Here is a 19,523-nt window from a genome sequence, read left to right on the forward strand (position 1 = left end):
CGGCGTAGTGCAGCCACTGGACATGCGATGGACTGAACAACTCACTGGAAGACTCCTCCAGATATACCGAGCCATGCTGCCTCTACAGCCGTCCGTAACTGCAGAAGTGCTGCCGGTGCACTTTATGTCCCATAAACGTTCGATGGGCTTCATGTCGGGCGCTCTCGATGACCAAATCATTCGTTCAAATTGTCCAGAATTTTCTCCAAACCAATCGCGAACAGTTGTAGTCCGATGACATCTTTGGGAACATGAAGTCCATGAAAGGCTGCAAATGGTCCCCGAGTAGCCGAACATAGACATTTCCAGTCAGTGATCGGTTCAGTTGGAACAGAGGCCACAGTCCATTCCATGTAAGCACAACCAACACCATTATGGAGTCACCACCAGCCGGCCCAGTGCGTTGTAGACAAATTGGTTCCACGGCTTCGTGGGATCTGCGCTACACTCGAACCCTACCTGAAACGGGGGCTCATCTGACAGTCGTCAAGAGTCCAACCGATACGGTCACGAGCCCAGGAGAGGAACTGCAGACGATGTCGTACTGTTAGCAAAGGCACTCGCGTCGGTCGTTTGCGCGATAGCACATTAACGCCAAATTTCGCCTCACTGTCCTAAAGGATATGTTGGCCGCAAGACCACGTTGATTTCTGTAGTTACCTCACGCAGTTATGCTTGTCTGTTAGCACTGACAACTCTACGCAAACGGCGCTGCTCTCGGCCGTTAACTGAAGGCCGTCGGCCGCTTCATTGTTTGCGGTGAAAGGTAATGCCTGAAATTTGGTATCTCGGAGCACTATTGGCACTGCGGATCTCTAGTTCTCTGAATACTGAATTCCCGAACGATCGCCGAAATGGAATGTCCCATGCTTCTAGCTCCAACTACAATTCCGCATTCAAAGTCTGTTAATTCCCGTCGTGCGACCATAGTCACTTCGGAAACCTTTCCACATTAAACACCGAAGTACAAGCGACAGCTCTTCCAGCGCACTGCCCTTTTACACCTCCTGAACGCCATACCACCACCATCCGCATATGTGCACATCGCTATCCCACGATTCTTGTAACTGCAGTATATGTTTAGCGGCTGGCGGTAATCGCTGTACCAGATTCTCATCGTGTTAAATTATCTCTCCGTTTCGTAACAAGTTTCTAACCTTCGCAACCCCCTCGTAACGCAGCTTCTCCGTCCGTGAAGAGGACGGTTAAAACGAGAAGCGTTATGTGGCGGCAGAGGACGAACCAGTGGTCTGGGCGCGTGCTTCATATCCCACCGGCTTGGACAGGTCTGGCCGTAATGAGTGCGGCAGTGCCAGTGGGCGTGGCGCGGTGAGAACCTGCTGGCCCGTTCTAACCACCGCGCGTGTCATTAAGGGCCGGCTCGCGCTGTGCCGGTAATGGCGGCCTGTGTGCCGGAGCTGCAGGGCTCCAGGGCGGCGCGAGCCGTACTCAGGGCGGTACGCCCTCCCCGCCACAGAGAACGTCGCGCCGTTGGCCGTGCGCCGACCCATAACCAGACACCTCACGAAAAGTGTGTTGCATTCACAAAGTGCACTCGGTGTCAACATATAAGTGTGGTAGGGGGAGAACTGCCCACCACCGGAGCATTCCCTGTTGCGAGGTGGCGTCCTTGCACACAGGAACTACAGCTAGTAGAGCTCCTATTTAATGGGCCGAATCGTTCGCAATGTTTTCTCCGACTCCCAACATTCATCAATGTTTACCTTGCTGTTGGTTAACCTGTTCACCCAGCTTTTTACAACATTTCATATGTAATATTTCATATTACACCTATGCCCTGTTCAAATGGCTCTGACCACTATGGGACTCAACTGCTGAGGTCATCAGGCCCCTAGAACTTATAACTACTTAAACCTAACTAAGCTAAAGACATCACACACATCCATGCCCGAGGCAGGATTCGAACCTGCGACCGTAGCGGCAGCGTGGTTCCAGACTATAGCGCCTATGACCTGTACCAAAGAGTAATTCATGTGTATTGATATATTTCTAATGCCCTTTTCATATCACAGAAAAATTGAAACGACATATTAACGGCTGTAGAAACTCGGAACTTTCATGGTAGTTTGTAAATATTAAATCTAATGAGCCTTAAAATATGCTTGTTGTGCAGTATTTACTATACTTACTGCTCAGAAGAAGAAATTAATGTTTTCAAAGCACGTAATATTAAACTCATTGTTGTTGAACTAGTGTGTGTTTTGTCTCTGTTTGTATCTCTGTGAAGGACAATATCCCTAGCGGCGTCGACGACCCCCACAGTGTGTGTAATTTCGTACACGTACACAAGTTACTCTCGTGGCGGCGAAGCAGATCCCGACTTCGACGGTTGCCGGTAAAATTATTGAAATGTAAGAGAAAGAAAACTTCTATAGGATCTTCTCGAATAGGAAAACTGCCATTCGCATTTGGCCATTCGATGATTGTTTGCTGGTGAAATGAGTTCGTTATAGCGGAGAAAACTTTCTGCCGGCCGGGGTGGCCGAGCGGTTCTAGGCGCTACAGTCTGGATCCGCGCGATCGCTACGGTCGCAGGTTCGAATCCTGCCTCGGACATGGATGTGTGTGATGTCTTTAGGTTAGTTAGGTTTAAGTAGTTCTAAGTTCTAGGGGACTGATGACCCCAGAAGTCCTATAGTGCTCAGAGCCATTTGAACCATTTGAAGAAAACTTTCTCTATGCTTTTGGCCGTGTCATTGAAGCAAGTTCTACAGTAAACATCGACCAGCAAATGTTCGAAGTCATGTACAAAAAAATACAAGGCCTATCCAGAAAGTAAGTTCAGATCTGTCGCGAAATGGAAACCACTGTGAAAATCCAACAAAGCTCTGCACAGATGCGTTGGCCAGTGTCTCTAGTAGGCCCATCGATCGCATTTCGTCGCTCATTCCAGTTCCGAGTATACAGAGAGCACGTAAAGATGTTTAGGAAAGTGTGTCTCCCTCCAAGTATCAGGGTCCAGTGAGATATTTCGCCTGATGGCGTGCAGCCCACGTGACACAACTGTCACGCCATTCCTTCTTCATGACAATTCTCAGTAGCATTCTGCAGAGGCAATGAAGATGCTGCTACTGCGTTTTCAATGGGAAGTGTTTGATCACCCACAATACAGACCGCATTTGACCCCCCTGAGTTTCCTCTCTGCTCACATGAACTGCTGGCTATGAGGGCGACATTTTATCACAGATAACGAGGTACAGGCCAGCGTAGAGACTTGGCAGAAAGCACAGGCGGCAGCCTTCTATGACGAGGGTATTGGAAGGTTGGTACAATGCTACGATAAGTGTCTAAGTCGGAGCGGTGACTATGAAGAGAAATAGCTGGAAGGTGTAGCTCATGTTGCATGTAAAACATTTTTTATTTTCACAATGGTTTCCACTTCGCGACCGATCGGAACTTACTTTCTGGATAGCCCTCGTAAATACGCACAGTTACATCTGAAATTCACCAAACTATATATGACCGTTACTAAACTCCACATTAACATTACATATCTATTGTGAATCTCAAGAAACACAATTATATAATATGGCGGCTAACAATGATTTTTGATTGCACATCCTTCATAGACGTCCTCTCGTTATCCCGCCTCGTAACAAAGTCCCGTCACATTCCGATTTTCTTCCCTTTCTTCGCCAAGGAGCAACGCGGAATCAAGGAATAAATATTTCGCTCGCGCAGGAGAAATGCACCACCTCGCGATATACGAGGTGCGACAGTAAAGTAATGAGACTGATGTGAAAAAAGTGTTGCTTACCTTTCAGTTCAAATGGTTCAAATGGCTCTGAGCACTATGGGACTTAACTACTGAGGTCATCAGTTGCCTAGAACTTAGAACTAATTAAACCTAACTAACCTAAGGACATCACACACATCCATGCCCGAGGCAGGATTCGAACCTGCGACCGTAGCGGTCACGCGATTCCAAACTGATGCGCTTAGAACCGCACGGCCACACCGGCCGGCTTACCTTTCAGTCAAGTTTAGTGTTGTCTCCTTCAAAGTAGTTCCCTTCTGATTGCACCCACTTTTTCCAGCGCTTCTTCCATTGATGGTAACATTTCTGGAACTCATCTTCTGTAATATCCTCAAGCTCTGCTGATGTTTATCGTCTCATTGCTCAGACGAGATTCGTACCAATACCAACTGTCGATCGATATACACAAAGATTCGCTCGTATGGCTGATCATGAACACCACGTTCTGCACGTTTTCGAAGAAGATGAAATACGGCAGGTGGTCGCATAATGTAATAAAACCCAAGCCAAGCTACCGAACGGACCAGTTGTTCAGGTCACCATGTGCAGCGTCCTCCGATTGCGGATCATCAACAACAGCAGACCACTTTGTTGCACGGCCTGCCAGTCCATTGTGTGTATCTTTAAGACCAGATAGAATCTTCGTAGCAGCCAAGCCGATGTCACAATGTATGTGGGAGTATGTCTGCAAAATGCCTTCAAAAAGTTCGGAAAATCTGTGCATCTAAAATAACTTTTTTTCATTGAGCTGTTTGTATGTCTCGTTTAAGACGACTTTTTATTTTATTTGCTGCCATTTACATTCGACCTGCCGATTAGTGACTAAGAGACATCGAGATAAAGTGAAGCTCACTTTGTTCCTTAGTGTTTTATCAATGATACAGATAGTACATGACTACTACAAATAAATCATTCGCTTTTAAAGTTATTTATATTCCAAAGTATTTTCCAGAGTACTGGATTATGCATGAATTGAATCGTAAATTCACAAAGTTTGAACTGTACACACCAGCTGATGTTACTAGAGCAGTGCCTTGACAAAACGGCGACAAAGCAAGGAATATGTGAGATGTTCATCTTCAGCCTTCCATTTATCAGTGTTAGAGTGTGGGATACAGAAAATTCTCGTGAAATTGTAGCCCACGAGCGAGATTCACCGAAGGTTAACGTTTTCTGTAAAATGGCACAGACGAAACAGCTGTGTGTGTCGTTTATCTGCTGTGAGAAGACTGTGATCTCTTACCTAGATATGTAGTTGCTTTCACAATTGACTGCTGATTCCGAAAATTCTATCTTGCAACAAAACGGGGCACCCCTCTCATTGGAGCATCGATGTCCGTCGCGACCTAACTAAAACTATTCGAAGTTCGTTCTCCGTCTGTAGGACACGTCAAGTTGAATTTCACTGTGTAACGACGGAGAGTCGTTTACAAGCCATTCTTAAACAACATATAATATTGTAACGAGGGCCTATTATATGCATTCCTAATTGCAACATTCAAATACAGGATGACAGAATATCGATGATAACATTTGATGATGACATTGCTGTACTCAGTGACAGTGAGAAAAAATTACAGAACGATATGAGTAGAATTAACGATCTACTGAGCGCAGGGTAAATCCAAGAAAGACAAAATTGACGAGGAGCAGTAAAACTATATTAGTGATAAACTTAATATGGAAATTGGGGATCAGAAAGCGGATGAAGTAAACGAAATCTGCTGTCTTGAAAGCAATATAATATATGACTGACAAAGCAAGGACATGAAGAGCAGGCAAAGCAAAATACTGGCAAAGAGAGCATCCCCAGCAGTATTAAATATTTCGACCTTAAATTGAGGAATGAGTTTCTGAGAATGTACGTTCTGAGCACACTGCTGCATGGACCTGAATCGTGGACTGTGGGAAAACCGGAAAAGAAGAGAATCGAAGCGTTTGAACTGGGATGCTACGGAAAAATGTTGAAAATTAGGTGAGCTGATAAGGTAAGAAACGAGGACGTTCTCCGCAGGATCGGGGAGGAAGGAAATATGTGGAAAACACTGGCAAGAAGGAAGGACAGAATCAGAGGACACGTGCAGGAGTAACTTCGGTTGTACCAGAGGGAGTTGTGGAGGTTAGAAACTGTAGGACTGAGTGTAATAGCTTCTCTGAGATGAACATGTCGGCACAGCAGATAACGTCGTGGAAAGCCGTATCAAATCAGAGGACTAGTCACACAAAAAGATTACGGTGTATTATCCCATAAGTAAAGCAATCGATAATCCCTAAGTATTATACAGGGTGGTCTTTTACACGTGTACAAACTCCAGGAATTTATCGATGAGAGGGTACGGAAAAAAGGTCTAATGAACTTATGTTAGAGACCATTTATTCAACCATACACAGCTACAGAGACTGCGGTCTAATACGCACTGTACCATGCAGGCAGTCACAGCATGTGCTGAAAATGGTTTCCATGTGCCTCAACGCATGCGTGTAGGCGCCGTAGCATGTTCTGTCTCACACGTTCACATCGGCCAGCGTGCATCCGAACAGAGTCAAATGCAGCATGAATTACTCCAGAGTCTACACATCTTGAATGGGCTCTGCATATACGATACTTGTGAGATGACCCCATAACCAGACATCGCGCGGGTTGAGATCCGGTGAACGAGCAGGCCACGCAACTGGACCCCCTCGTCCAATCCATCGACCAGGGAAGACACGACTGACATGCATCCGCACATTAACGGCGAATTCAGCTGGAGCACCAACATTTAGCAGCCACATAACCCTTCGAATCATCAATGGCACTTCTTCCAACAGAGGGGGCAAGAAACGCCGGTAGTTCCGGCCACTTAAGCCTGGTCCCAAAATACGGTGCCCAATTATCCCATCCCACACATTCCGGCTGCACTGACGCTGTTGATTCGCTGTCACGATTCCATGAGGGCTCTGCATACTATCCCACATATGAATGTTATGAAAGTTGAAGATACCACTCCGCGTAAAGTAGACAGGAGGGAGGAGACAAATCCTGGAATCGTTGTTGCCTCGTGAAGAAACCAGTGACAAAACTGCTCCCGATTGGAATGACTGTCACTAGTAAGCCCTGCACACACTAAGTGATAAAGGCAGTAACATTTTGTCATGGACAATGTTCCACACGGTCGCCGGGCCTACCCTGTACTGGGGGGACCAAATGGCTGGTACTGACACGGCGGTCGCCTTCCAAAGTGTTAATCACATTTTCCTAGCTGTCTGGTTTCCGAACATTTCGGGTGCGTTCTTCATAATTTACTGCTTCCTGTAATGACACTTTCTCATACAAACAGCGAAACACTGTTGCAAATATTGAATGCTGTGGTGGTTGTAGGCGGGGTTATGTCTCCTGATACAACCTAGCTGCCCGCCGCCCGTTGTTATTTGCCTTGTAATACCATGTCGGCGAGCTCTCGATTCGAATACGGAAACATTGTGTACAACGCTGTATCGCATCCACTACAGGATGAGTCAGCAAGAGAAGTGAATCGGACACAATATCACCGAATACTATGGCAAGGAAAGGGTGCTAGATTATGGCCTATGAGGAACAGCACCAGCCTCTAGGAGGAAACAATACATACTGTAACTCTGGCTGCATGGTACTGCGCGTATTACACCGTAGTCTTTGTAATAAAGTCTGATTGAATAAATGGTCTCTAGCATGTGCCATTCCGGACATAAGCTCATTAGACTTCTTTTGTTCCGTAACCTCTCATCGAGCAATCGCTAGAGGCTGTACACGATGGGAAAAGTCACCCTGTATAAATCCTTTATTATATTTTATTTATTTATTTATTTTTTTGAGGTACGTTGTTAAAGAAACAAGCCCTTTCGCTCTAAAATGATGACTATAATCATCTGAAAATCGGAAATCAGATATTGGATTGCAGGGGGCACCTAGGCACATAAATACACTCAGACCATAATTTAGTATTAATGAGGACTAAAGCTTAAGACAATCATACGGAAGAAGGAATGTCGAAGGATGTGGGTTATTGAAGCACTGAGGAAGGATGAGACGCTTTTGAAGTTCTCAGTTAAGACATCAAGGAATAACTTCTATGGTGCTAGAGGGAATGGTAGTGTGTAGTGGAAAACAGAGGAAGACAGGCAACAAATAAATTGGGAACGAAGGTCGCAATTACGATGGTTGCCCTGAAAGTAATGCACTGCCATTTTTTCTCAGCTGAAAACAATGCTACGAATTCAAAATGTTACGTATATATTATCTGAAGACGGTGCGATTAGTTCAGAAGCCGCAGCAACCCAGGAGATGCTTTGCATGAACAGATAACGCTCGGACCCACACAAGTTCGAGGGCTTCTGAACACATCGCAAAACATGATTGGTCAGTGTTACGCCATCCATACTACAGCCTTGACTTAGTCCCTCGGACTTGTTTGGGCCATTAAAGGAGGTCATTCGTGGAAGACATTTTGAGGACGATGAGGAGGCGATTCACAGAGTGAAGCACTGGTTCTGCCACAAGGACATGGATTGGTAACGACAGGGATACACACCCTCGCTTCGAGCTAGAGAAAGGCCATAGAACGGAATGTAGCTTACGTGGAAAAAGAGTATATAGATAAAACACCATTTTTTCGTGTGTGTAATTCTCTATGTTCAATAAAGAATTGTTGAAGAAAAAAAAAGCGATGCTTTACTTTCTGGGTAACCCTTGTACTACCCTGAGGTGAAGACGTTGGCAACAGAGGAATCCATAGCGGACCGCATAAAAAAAAATTGCATCTACTCGAGTGTCGAAATAAATCTCTAAACGTAAACTGTCGCAAAAGAAGAGAACAGACACATAAACCGTACGTGATCTTTTCATATAGATCCAGCAAATATTGATCAAATCTTATTCATCGCTTCCCCTTACGCTGTTGTTACATATTACTGTTTAGTTTCATAATTGTCTCCGTCTATATTTGAGATACGAAACAGCATCATACATATTATCCTGATTTCAATTGCCCTACCTCCAAAGTTATAATAACATTACCTTGTGCTTCAATAACAACACGCTGTATACTAAATTTTTTGCCGACCATTTAATAGCATTGCGTTAACCTGTTCTCTCATTAGCTTATTAAATTTTTTGCCTTTACTAATTACCCCCTCTCGAATTATGGCTGCTTTGGTCATGCTATGATCGTTCCACTGTTTTTTAGCGAATGTCAACACCGAAGTACAGAATAGCCTATACCCAACATTTAATTATGTATGGTACGATTCAAAAACCATTTATATATTTTTGGAAATTAATTTTTACTTGTTTAAAAAATACTACAGATATAAAAGTGACAATATGCAAGCTGTCCCCGTTTAAATGTGTCAAACATCCAGAGCCACCATATAAAACGTCAAGTTTATTTTTGCTTTCAACAAAAGGTTTCATGTTTGACACTGAAGAAAGACCTTCCGTGGCAAAATTTCCATTTATTAAATGGTAAAAATGTTACCAGTTGTATAGCAAGATATAAAAGTTTCCTCTAATCACTACACTAATGAGCTGTGGAGATAGAGGTAAGAGCGGTGTCGCAAACAGAACTTTTGTCGCTGTAATCAATGGAACAGTTCGTCGATCCCTTGGGATTTGCTACAGAGGTGTGTGGCGATGTTTAATGACGTTAAGCCGGACAGTTTTATTTTGACTGCTGTGAGGCTTAATGCATGTGGGTTTGGTCGCTAGGTGATTTCTGTGGTGACAAGTGGTCATGATCACAGGTACATCCTTGACTTCCACCTGCATTCAATTGTCTCTGTTCGATTGCCTTAAAAACAGGTCTGAACGAATAAAGTACCAAACGACGCTGCAGTAAATTGTAAGTTCAGAGGTCAGTGAAATCTCAATTGTCGTTATTGCTTCAATGGAGATATTTCCTTTTAAACAGAATTTCCATTCCTTCCATGTCTTGATCAGGAAATTTTGTTATCTTCGGCAATTATAAGCAAGTCAAAATACTACCGCTTCCACTTACCTTCGTCTCTTTAACACTCTTCGTTTCCTTACGAAACGTAGGCCTTAAATTTTGAATCTAATGCTCACTAGTACATTCTCTTCCAACTTTTTCCTCATATTCGGCTGGTTTCACAGGTTTTTATTTGTATGGTTTCTGTTATCTGCCATAACCGCGTAAACGAGGTATTTAGTCCAGCCAACACAATTATAAATTCTTTAGACATGTTGCCTGAAGCGGGAACAAGCTTCAATTTGCATGATTTATCTACACCAGCCTAAAGGGACAGATTTCTCAATATGACTCACAGCGCAGTGATTAAGTCAACAACAGAGAAATATTACTCTTTTATTATTGTCCCAAATCGACCGACATCTCGCATGTCATATCCTCTGGCCAAACCACACACTAAAGGACATTTTTATCTGCCGAGATTATCACTAACCATAAACTGGTAAAACAGGTCGATAAATCGTTTCGTGCCCTGTCGCTATTGCTGATCGGCGGGCAAATCAGTCGCAGGATTGACTAGACAGGGGACAACAGCGCACCTTACTTTGGCCAGATCATGGGCGCCCGAGGCTTGGAACTCCCCATCTTCGTGATCGCACCGGACCAGTTTCCCTACTGCGAACGTGTCAAGCACGTACCGTAGGTAGGTGGATTTGGGGAAATCCATTACCGTTGAAAGTCATCCACGAAGCAGTTGGTCAAACTTGTGCATCGATTTCTTATCCGACAGCAGTTTGTAGACGACCTTGCTTTTCAGTACGACAGTGCACCACAGTGTTCAAACAGTCTACCATGAGATTTATATGTTTCAATCTTCACACCTGGAAAAGAGAAAAACCAAAACATCTGTAATGTGGTGTTTCAGAAGGATACTGAAAATTAATTAGGCTGACAAGATGAGATAAGGTAATATCCGATGGGTCTCACATGTGTAACTAGGTGGTGATGCATTGATGTTCTGGGGGGGGGGGGGGGGGGGAGGAGGCATTACATTGGGCCACCGAGCATCACTCGCGGTTGTTGGGGCAATGTCACTCCTCTACAATACAGGTACGGGATTCTGCAACCAGCAGTAGGACAGTATCGCCAAAATTTTGATGGAAGATAACTTTCTTGCTCATCGTGCTGTTCTGTTGAACACGTTCCTTCATCGCGCTATGATTACCGGAATCGACTGGACTAACTGTTCCCCGGAGATGAACCAAAACGAATACGTAAAGGATCGATTGAAAGGAGCAGTTTTTGGACGTCGATGACGACTACGTACTTTGCGCGACTTCTGCGGAATCACCATTGAAGGGAGAAAACTGGGACACTTTGGATCAGGGCTGCCTTGATGATCTTGTAAGTAGGCTGTTTAGGTTTTTTTATTGGTAACGCCACCTCTGTACGAAAATCACTGGCTGTGCTGTGTGCAGTCTGTGGCTGCTTTGCATTGTTGTAATACTCGCCATTGTAGTGTTAGGCAGCTGGCTGTGAACAGCGCGTAACGTTGCGCAGTTGGAGGTGAGCCGCCAGCAGTGGTGGATGTGGGGAGAGAGATGGCGGAGTTTTGTAATTTGTCATGAACTGCTATATTTATATATGATGATATCAAGGTAAATACATTGTTTGTTCTCTATTAATATCTTTCATTTGCTAACAATCCCTATCAGTAGTTAGTGCCTTCCATACTTTGAATCTTTTATTTAGCTGGCAGTAGTGGCGCTCGCTGTATTGCAGTAGCTTCAGCAGCGAAGATTTTTGTGAGGTAAGTGATTTGTGAAAGGTATAGTTTAATGTTAGTCAGGGCCATTCTTTTGTAGGGAATTTTGAAAGTCAGATTGCGTTGCGCTAACAAAATATTGTGTGTCAGTTTAAGCACAGTCATGTATAATTGTTGAAAGGGGACGTTTCAATCTTATCGGTGGAATGCTACGACGAATTCATTCAAGTCTTCTATCGAGCAAGAGGACGGTTCATCACATATTTTCGTATACCAGGAGTGCTGTGGAAAAACCTCAGAAAGACGATTTTGAGGTTGCACTTAAAAAACAAAAAAAGACGTGCCTCAGTCAGTTTTGGTTTTATGCGCCAAGAATTTAAAAAGGGGGAGTGATGCAAAACCTTTGTTGATGTAAGTAGTTTCTGCCATCACACACTGTCCAACTGAGGGCCACAGAATTATGTATGATCAGACACAGATAACTGCCGCCGGTCGGTGTGGCCGTACGGTTCTAGCCACTTCAGTCTGGAACCGCGTGACCGCTACGGTCGCAGGTTCGAATCCTGCCTCGGGCATGGATGTGTGTGATGTCCTTAGGTTAGTTAAGATTAAGTAGTTCTAAGTTCTAGGGGACTGATGACCACTGATGTTAAGTCCCATAGTGCTCAGAGCCATTTGAACCAGATAACTGCCCCTGCTTCTGCCTAATGGGACTGAAATTAGACTGACAGATAAAATTATAAATAGTGAGAACAGCTTTCCTTTTAATAAAACGTGGAATCCTATTTGTATATGCTGTTGGCAACAGTTAAAGCTCACTTCCCATTTCGCCCTCAAGCTTGCATTCGCTGCTCTGTCCCGTGTTTGTTTTTCCGGCAGCGTTAGTTGCCAAGAGCAGTACGGATAGGTTTACTGATGAAGAGATGGCCGATTTGTGCTTCGTGAATGGGTTCTAATACATCCGCCGTCCGCGGATAGGAAAATCTCGGAGTGTGAGTTATAGCGTTTTTATTTAAACTAATGTCTTTCTTCAAAATTTACAAAACAATATTCATGAGGTAGGACTGATTTCCTCCAAGTCTACCAATAACTAAATCAGAGATTCTTCCAAACATAAACTGTCTGTAGTAACCATAGAACTTCACCAAACCAAGCCCCGGGCGTCTCGTGAAGAGCGGCGTGGAGTCCACGTTGAAGTCACCGGAGTCCGAAGACGAATAGAGGCCCTGCGAGGATGGCTCCGGTACAATGGTGGCGGTGGATGATGACGCGGCAGCTACGATGACACCAATGAGCTCGCTCGGCGTGAACTGCCCCTCCAGGCTCCTGCGCCGGCCTAAATACTGCTTGGCGCATGGATATGGCTGGCTGTATTTGCAGCCACGTGTCGAGCGGAAGGAAAGAGGTCCGCGGCAGTAGCGACCTCTTGCGGAGCCGTGGACGCCTCCTGGTGGTCTCTGGTAAGCGTCTGTGTTTCCGGGACGACCGGCCAGGCTGACCCCTACTCGGTCCGGGGCCAGCTGTACCGGTCTGCTTCGCGGGAAGCGAGAGTTGTAGGCGCTTAGTCTGGACACAGTAGGTTCACTAAATGCAACGGAAGAGCGGCACAGTGACGTCATACTGAGCGACGGGAACTGGTGCATAGCAGCCTAAGAGAAACCGTTCTGTGATACTTTATTGGTGAACGCATGCTGAAAGCCGTCTGCTGTCGAAAACTTTCATATCAAGTATTCGTACCCAAGTCGACAAGTACTTGTATGACGCAAAGAACCTCTAGTCAATGTTTCCGTCTGCTAGGACAATTTTGTCTTTGGTTGGGACCTGAAAGGAATATCTCCTAACTTTAACCCTTGAGTCCATCTAGCCAGTCGCATCGCTTGGTGCAGCGACTACGATTACTTGGGCTAGCGTGGCTTGGTGGACAAGACAATCTGTTGTGTAAGATTTCATATACATCAGTAAGGAGAGGTGAGTTTCAGAGTGATACAGCAGCTGTCGTCATAGGGATGCTGAGCAGGAGCAGAAATGACTGGCGAACGAATTAACACAGTAAACGGAAGAGTCACTTGACTCGTATTTCTCCAAGTGTGCGATGACTCATTACAAATAATGCAGCAAGAAACAATCCAGCTCTCAGTGTAACAAGTATGAAAACTTCACATAAGCTCTCCTGAGAACCTGCAGAACTAGCTAGGAGACGAGGTACTAGCAGAGAAGTAAAGCTGTGAGGAGGGGGCGTGAGTCGTGCTTGGGTAGCTGAGATGGCAGAGCACTTGCCCGCGAAAGGCAAAGTTCCCGAGTTCGAGTCTCGGTCCGGCACACAGTTTCACCATTGGGTCTGCCAGATCTCTCACGACAGCTACCAGCGCTTGCGGAAGCTTTCAATTCCACTGCCACCTTTAATGAAAGTGTGGTGGTATCGATACGTAATACTACACTCTCGTCTGTTGCCTAATTTTGCCTTGACCAACAAATACGCGTGTTGCTGTGAAAGTGCCAACTTGAAAAGTGTAGGCACTTGTGATGTTGAAATGGGCGCATTGAAGCTACATTGTCAAAGACTTTTGGTGAGACTGTTGCTTCACATAGCTACACGTTATGTGTTTTTTCAGGTTTGCGTATAAGATTTACTTGGCAGTCGTATTTCATACGAGCAATGGTTGTTACTTAGAAAGTCGGGATGAGGAGTACACTTAGCATGGAATGTCAAGGCCCCTATAATGTCACTCCTTAAACACACCAACTACCATAAGAAATTAACAATTTATTCAAGACTATATTTCTAAAAACAGCTAAGAGACAATCAACAAGTGGCCATCTGTACGACAATACCAGAATGACACATAGCTTTCTTCTTAAGCAAGGCAGCAAATTATAATTACCAAGACTAACTTAGAGAGATGAGCCACAAAGGATTCAATAGTTAAATGAACAATAAATTACAACCTGGAGATGATTTAAAAGTTATCAATTAATACAATTATTTCCGAAGAAAATTAAAAAACCTTTTCTTTTTTTAAAAAAAATATACATGAAACATGTTAATGGTTTACCAAAGGGGCAGTGACGCCAGGCTGTCCTGGGAAAAAGGTGACTTAACTTAAAATGCCTGAAGCAGCAGACCAGCCGTCCAAAACAACACCCAAACACCGGGCCCAACCGGGAGTCACTTCCCATTAGACGACACGTCACAGCTTCTGTGCACCGAAGCGAAACGTTGCGCCGTTCCCACACACGCTCAACTCGCAGAAAACTGGAACACAAACAGACCGCAGAAGACACGGCAAACACCAACCAAACATCATCACAATATACATAAATGACCTTGTGAATGACATCGGACGTTCACTGAGGCTTTTTGCAGATGATGCTGTGGTGTATCGAGAGGTTGTAACAATGGAAAATTGTACTGAAATGCAGGAGGATCTGCAGGGAATTGACGCATGGTGCAGGGAATGGCAATTGAATCTCAATGTAGACAAGTGTAATGTGCTGCGAATACACAAAAAGATAGATCCTTTATCATTTAGCTACAAAATAGCAGGTCAGCAACTGGAAGCAGTTAATACCATAAATTATCTGGGAGTACGCATTAGGAGTGATTTAAAATGGAATGATCATATAATGTTGATCGTCGGTAAAGCAGATGCCAGACTGAGATTCATTGGAAGAATCCTAAGGAAATGCAATCCGAAAACAAAGGAAGTATGTTACAGTACGCTTGTTCGCCCACTGCTTGAATACTGCTCAGCAGTGTGGGATCCGTACCAGGTAGGGTTGATAGAAGAGATAGAGAAGATCCAACGGAGAGCAGTGCGCTTCGTTACAGGATCATTTAGTAATCGCGAAAGCGTTACGGAGATGATAGATAAAGTCCAGTGGAAGACTCTGCAGGAGAGACGCTCAGTAGCTCGGTACGGACTTTTGTCAAAGTTTCGAGAACATACCTCACCGAAGAGTCAAGCAGTATATTGCTCCCTCCTACGCATATCTCGCGAAGAGACCATGAGGATAAAATCAGAGAGATTAGAGCCCACACAGAGGCATACCGACAATCCTTCTTTCCACGAACAATACGAGACTGGAATAGAAAGGAGAACCGATAGAGATACTCAAGGTACCCTCCGCCACGCACCGTCAGGTGGCTTGCGGAGTATGGATGTAGATGTAGATGTAGATCAGTAAATAGCAGTAAAATTGTTGTGATTCTTGAGTTTCTCCTAGCGTATTTGATAATCAAAATATCCACTGGTGTAATGCCGGTCTACAGTGTCCAACGGGCACAATATTTCGGCGATCATACATGTCGCCATCATCAGGTGAACTGACGGACTGAGCTCCAGTAAAATTGAAGAAGCAATTGCTGCAATACTGAGTGAGTGCATTCAAATAAATGCACTTATATAAGGAACTACGTATAAATGATTAGCTTTACAAAATACGTGTCTTTACTACTAACTGAGTGAGTACTTTGAAATAAATGCACGTATGTAAGTGACCCAAATTTTTCAGCAATATACAAGGGACGTCGATTTGATGAAAATCAAAATTCACTGCAAACCTCATACAGACAATACATAAACTTCTGGGTACTGTCCCAAAAGCCCAAGTATAACACACACACCTTCGTACTAATCAGATTCCGAATACTAATGCAACCAGCGTATTTTTAAAAGGAATTAGGAACTGCTGGTCTCCATGCGGTCACACACTTTGGCGGCTGCTCTTACTTCAACAACGTGTACATTAGGGCAACGAAGCAACAAGCACACTCGCTGGAACGTAAATGGCTCAACGAAACGAAGGCACCAAAATCACACCTTTGATGGAGAGCGTTGATGGAGATAGTCTCCAGGGATGGATCTCTCTGAGAAAACAGGCACCAAGGCAATGCGACGAACAGCGTCGGGAGTTGACATCAAGCAGGTCCACCACAAACTTGGGACCGTCTTACGAGATAGATGCGGCGTGACGCTGCTGGCCGAGCACGCGTGTTTTCCTCTGTCGTCCACCCAAGCACGTCCTTGCGTCCCGTAGGAGAGTCCAACACCAACTCCGCGAGTGCGAAAAACCCGCGAGATCACAACAGGGGCAAAATCCTAGTCCAGCCGGGTAATCGATAGTGTCGTGTCAAAGAGCTGGTGTCCAGAAAAGGCATACCACGGCTCAGTGGTAGTTGTTTGTTTGAACTCACGTGCTTGTTAGAACATGTAGGTATCAATATTACGTTTCCATTCTTTCACTGAAACATACAAGCTGTTTATCTCATTGAATAACATTACAGGTGTGAAGTGAAGCTTTGATATTCCTATTTACAACAAAAGCCATAAACCACAATGGGAAAAGTATCGAGGAATGAGTCTGCTATATTCCTATTACAAACAGCCTGCTGAAATTATAAACAAGACTTTAAAACCAATAGTGAAAGTTCGTATGTTAGATAACGTGGTTTTAGGAAAGATAGATCGTACGTATGTCGCAAGTAACTTACTGCTATTATTATCGACAATGAAGAGACGTTTGAACAGATCAAAGGGAAAACGTTATGTGGATCGCTTAAGGAAATGAGAGTTCCAGCACGACTTGTTACGATAGTTCAGTCATTACGCAAAAATAATAAAATAAGGATCCATACTTTAAGAAATGGAACAGAATCTACCGATACTAATCAAGCAGTTAGCCACGTCTGTCCACTATTCAAATGGTTCAAATGGTCCTAAGCACTATGGGACTTAACATCTGAGGTCAGCAGTCCCCTAGACTTAGAACTACTTAAGCCTAACTAACCTAAGGACATCACACACATCCATGCCCGAGGGAGGACTCGAACCTGCGACCGTAGCAGCAGCGCGGTTCCGGTCTGAAGCGCCTAGAACGCCTCGGTCACAGCCGCCGGCTGCCCACTCTTCCCCACCCATTTCAATGTTTATATTGACAGTATCTTTCATAATTAGTTGATTTTATTAAACATCTTGTTAAAGAACGAAAATTTTCATTTTAGGCCGCTGCTATTTTCTGATGGTCAGATTATAAAACGAGGATCTGAAAAAAAAGGTTCAAACTACAGTAAATAACTTGAGTCAAATTGCCGCTAAATATGGAATGAGAATATCGCCAGATAAAACAAAAGCGATGTCATTTCAAGTATTAAAAATGAAAATAACCGTAATTGTTATATATGTGCAAACAATTAGGGTGCAATTTTTAATGTCCCAAGTCAAATTTTATGATGTTAAAGGTGGAATAGATTCGAACATTTCTGTTGAACTACACAACGTACATTGAAACGTAACGTACGGAAAGAAGCAGTAATTAAACTCTACAGAGTAACAGCTTTGCCTTTGCTGCTGTGTGGTAGCAAATATTGGAATCTAATATCAGATCAGATACGACAGATCGAAAAATTAAAGTTCTTCCGTTTTATAGGGACTTACTCATTACTCCGCCATAAAAGAAATACTTATATTAGACACGAAGTAAATGTTGACCCAATTACAAATACAGCTGAAGAATACAGACTTAACTGGAAAGGTCGTGCCAGTGTACGTCTAATGATACCATAACTAAAGCTACAATACAGTACGACCCAATAGGACAGCGAAATGTCGGATGTTCCTACAAGACATGGCGTGAACGGTTCTGATGCGGAACAGGCCAAAAGACATGAGCTTTGAGAACGACGATGATGATGATGCTCATGATGATAGGTGTGAGTACAAACCTAGAGATTTTTTATTTCTTTAGTAAATGTCAAGAAGGAATACGTTGGAGTGCAATATATTTAAAAATGAGAGAACTTTAACTGACTTTAGCAGAGACCACATTTCGTAGTTTTAAATAAAATTTTGAGCAAATAACTATGGGCTGCAGCGGATCTTCAAGACACGTGTCTTGCAGCCATAAAGATGTCGAGACTGGTCCTCTAAACGAGTCGCTCTTAGTGTGTTACGAATTACAGAATACTGTGTACAAGTCCTTCTGCACTGCGCTGCCACAATGCGGGCAATGTTGGAAACGTAGAAAATTTTAGTGACCGGCGAGAAATCACAATGGGAGTCGCACAGGATTCAGTTCTGGGTCCATTCCTATTCCCTACATTATATATATATATATACAGGGTGTTTCAAAAATGACCGGTATATTTGAAACGGCAATAAAAACTAAACGAGCAGCGATAGAAATACACCGTTTGTTGCAATATGCTTGGGACAACAGTACATTTTCAGGCAGACAAACTTTGGAAATTACAGTAGTTACAATTTTCAACAACAGATGGCGCTGCAAGTGATGTGAAAGATATAGAAGACAATGCAGTCTGTGGGTGCGCCATTCTGTACGTCGTCTTTCTGCTGTAAGCGTGTGCTGTTCACAACGTGCAAGTGTGCTGTAGACAACATGGTTTATTCCTTAGAACAGAGGATTTTTCTGGTGTTGGAATTCCACCGCCTAGAACACAGTGTTGTTGCAACAAGACGAAGTTTTCAACGGAGGTTTAATGTAACCAAAGGACCGAAAAGCGATACAATAAAGGATCTGTTTGAAAAATTTCAACGGACTGGGAACGTGACGGATGAACGTGCTGGAAAGGTAGGGCGACCGCGTATGGCAACCACAGAGGGCAACGCGCAGCTAGTGCAGCAGGTGATCCAACAGCGGCCTTGGGTTTCCGTTCGCCGTGTTGCAGCTGCGGTCCAAATGACGCCAACGTCCACGTATCGTCTCATGCGCCAGAGTTTACACCTCTATCCATACAAAATTCAAACGCGGCAACCCCTCAGCGCCGCTACCATTGCTGCACGAGAGACATTCGCTAACGATATAGTGCACAGGATTGATGACGGCGATTTGGTTTACTGACGAAGCTTATTTTTACCTGGACGGTTTCGTCAATAAACAGAACTGGCGCATATGGGGAACCTAAAAGCCCCATGTTGCAGTCCCATCGTCCCTGCATCCTCAAAAAGTACTGGTCTGGGCCGCCATTTCTTCCAAAGGAATCATTGGCCCATTTTTCAGATCCGAAACGATTACTGCA

Source organism: Schistocerca americana, chromosome 5 (assembly GCF_021461395.2).
Source record: "Schistocerca americana isolate TAMUIC-IGC-003095 chromosome 5, iqSchAmer2.1, whole genome shotgun sequence".
Classification (NCBI taxonomy): domain Eukaryota; kingdom Metazoa; phylum Arthropoda; class Insecta; order Orthoptera; family Acrididae; genus Schistocerca; species Schistocerca americana.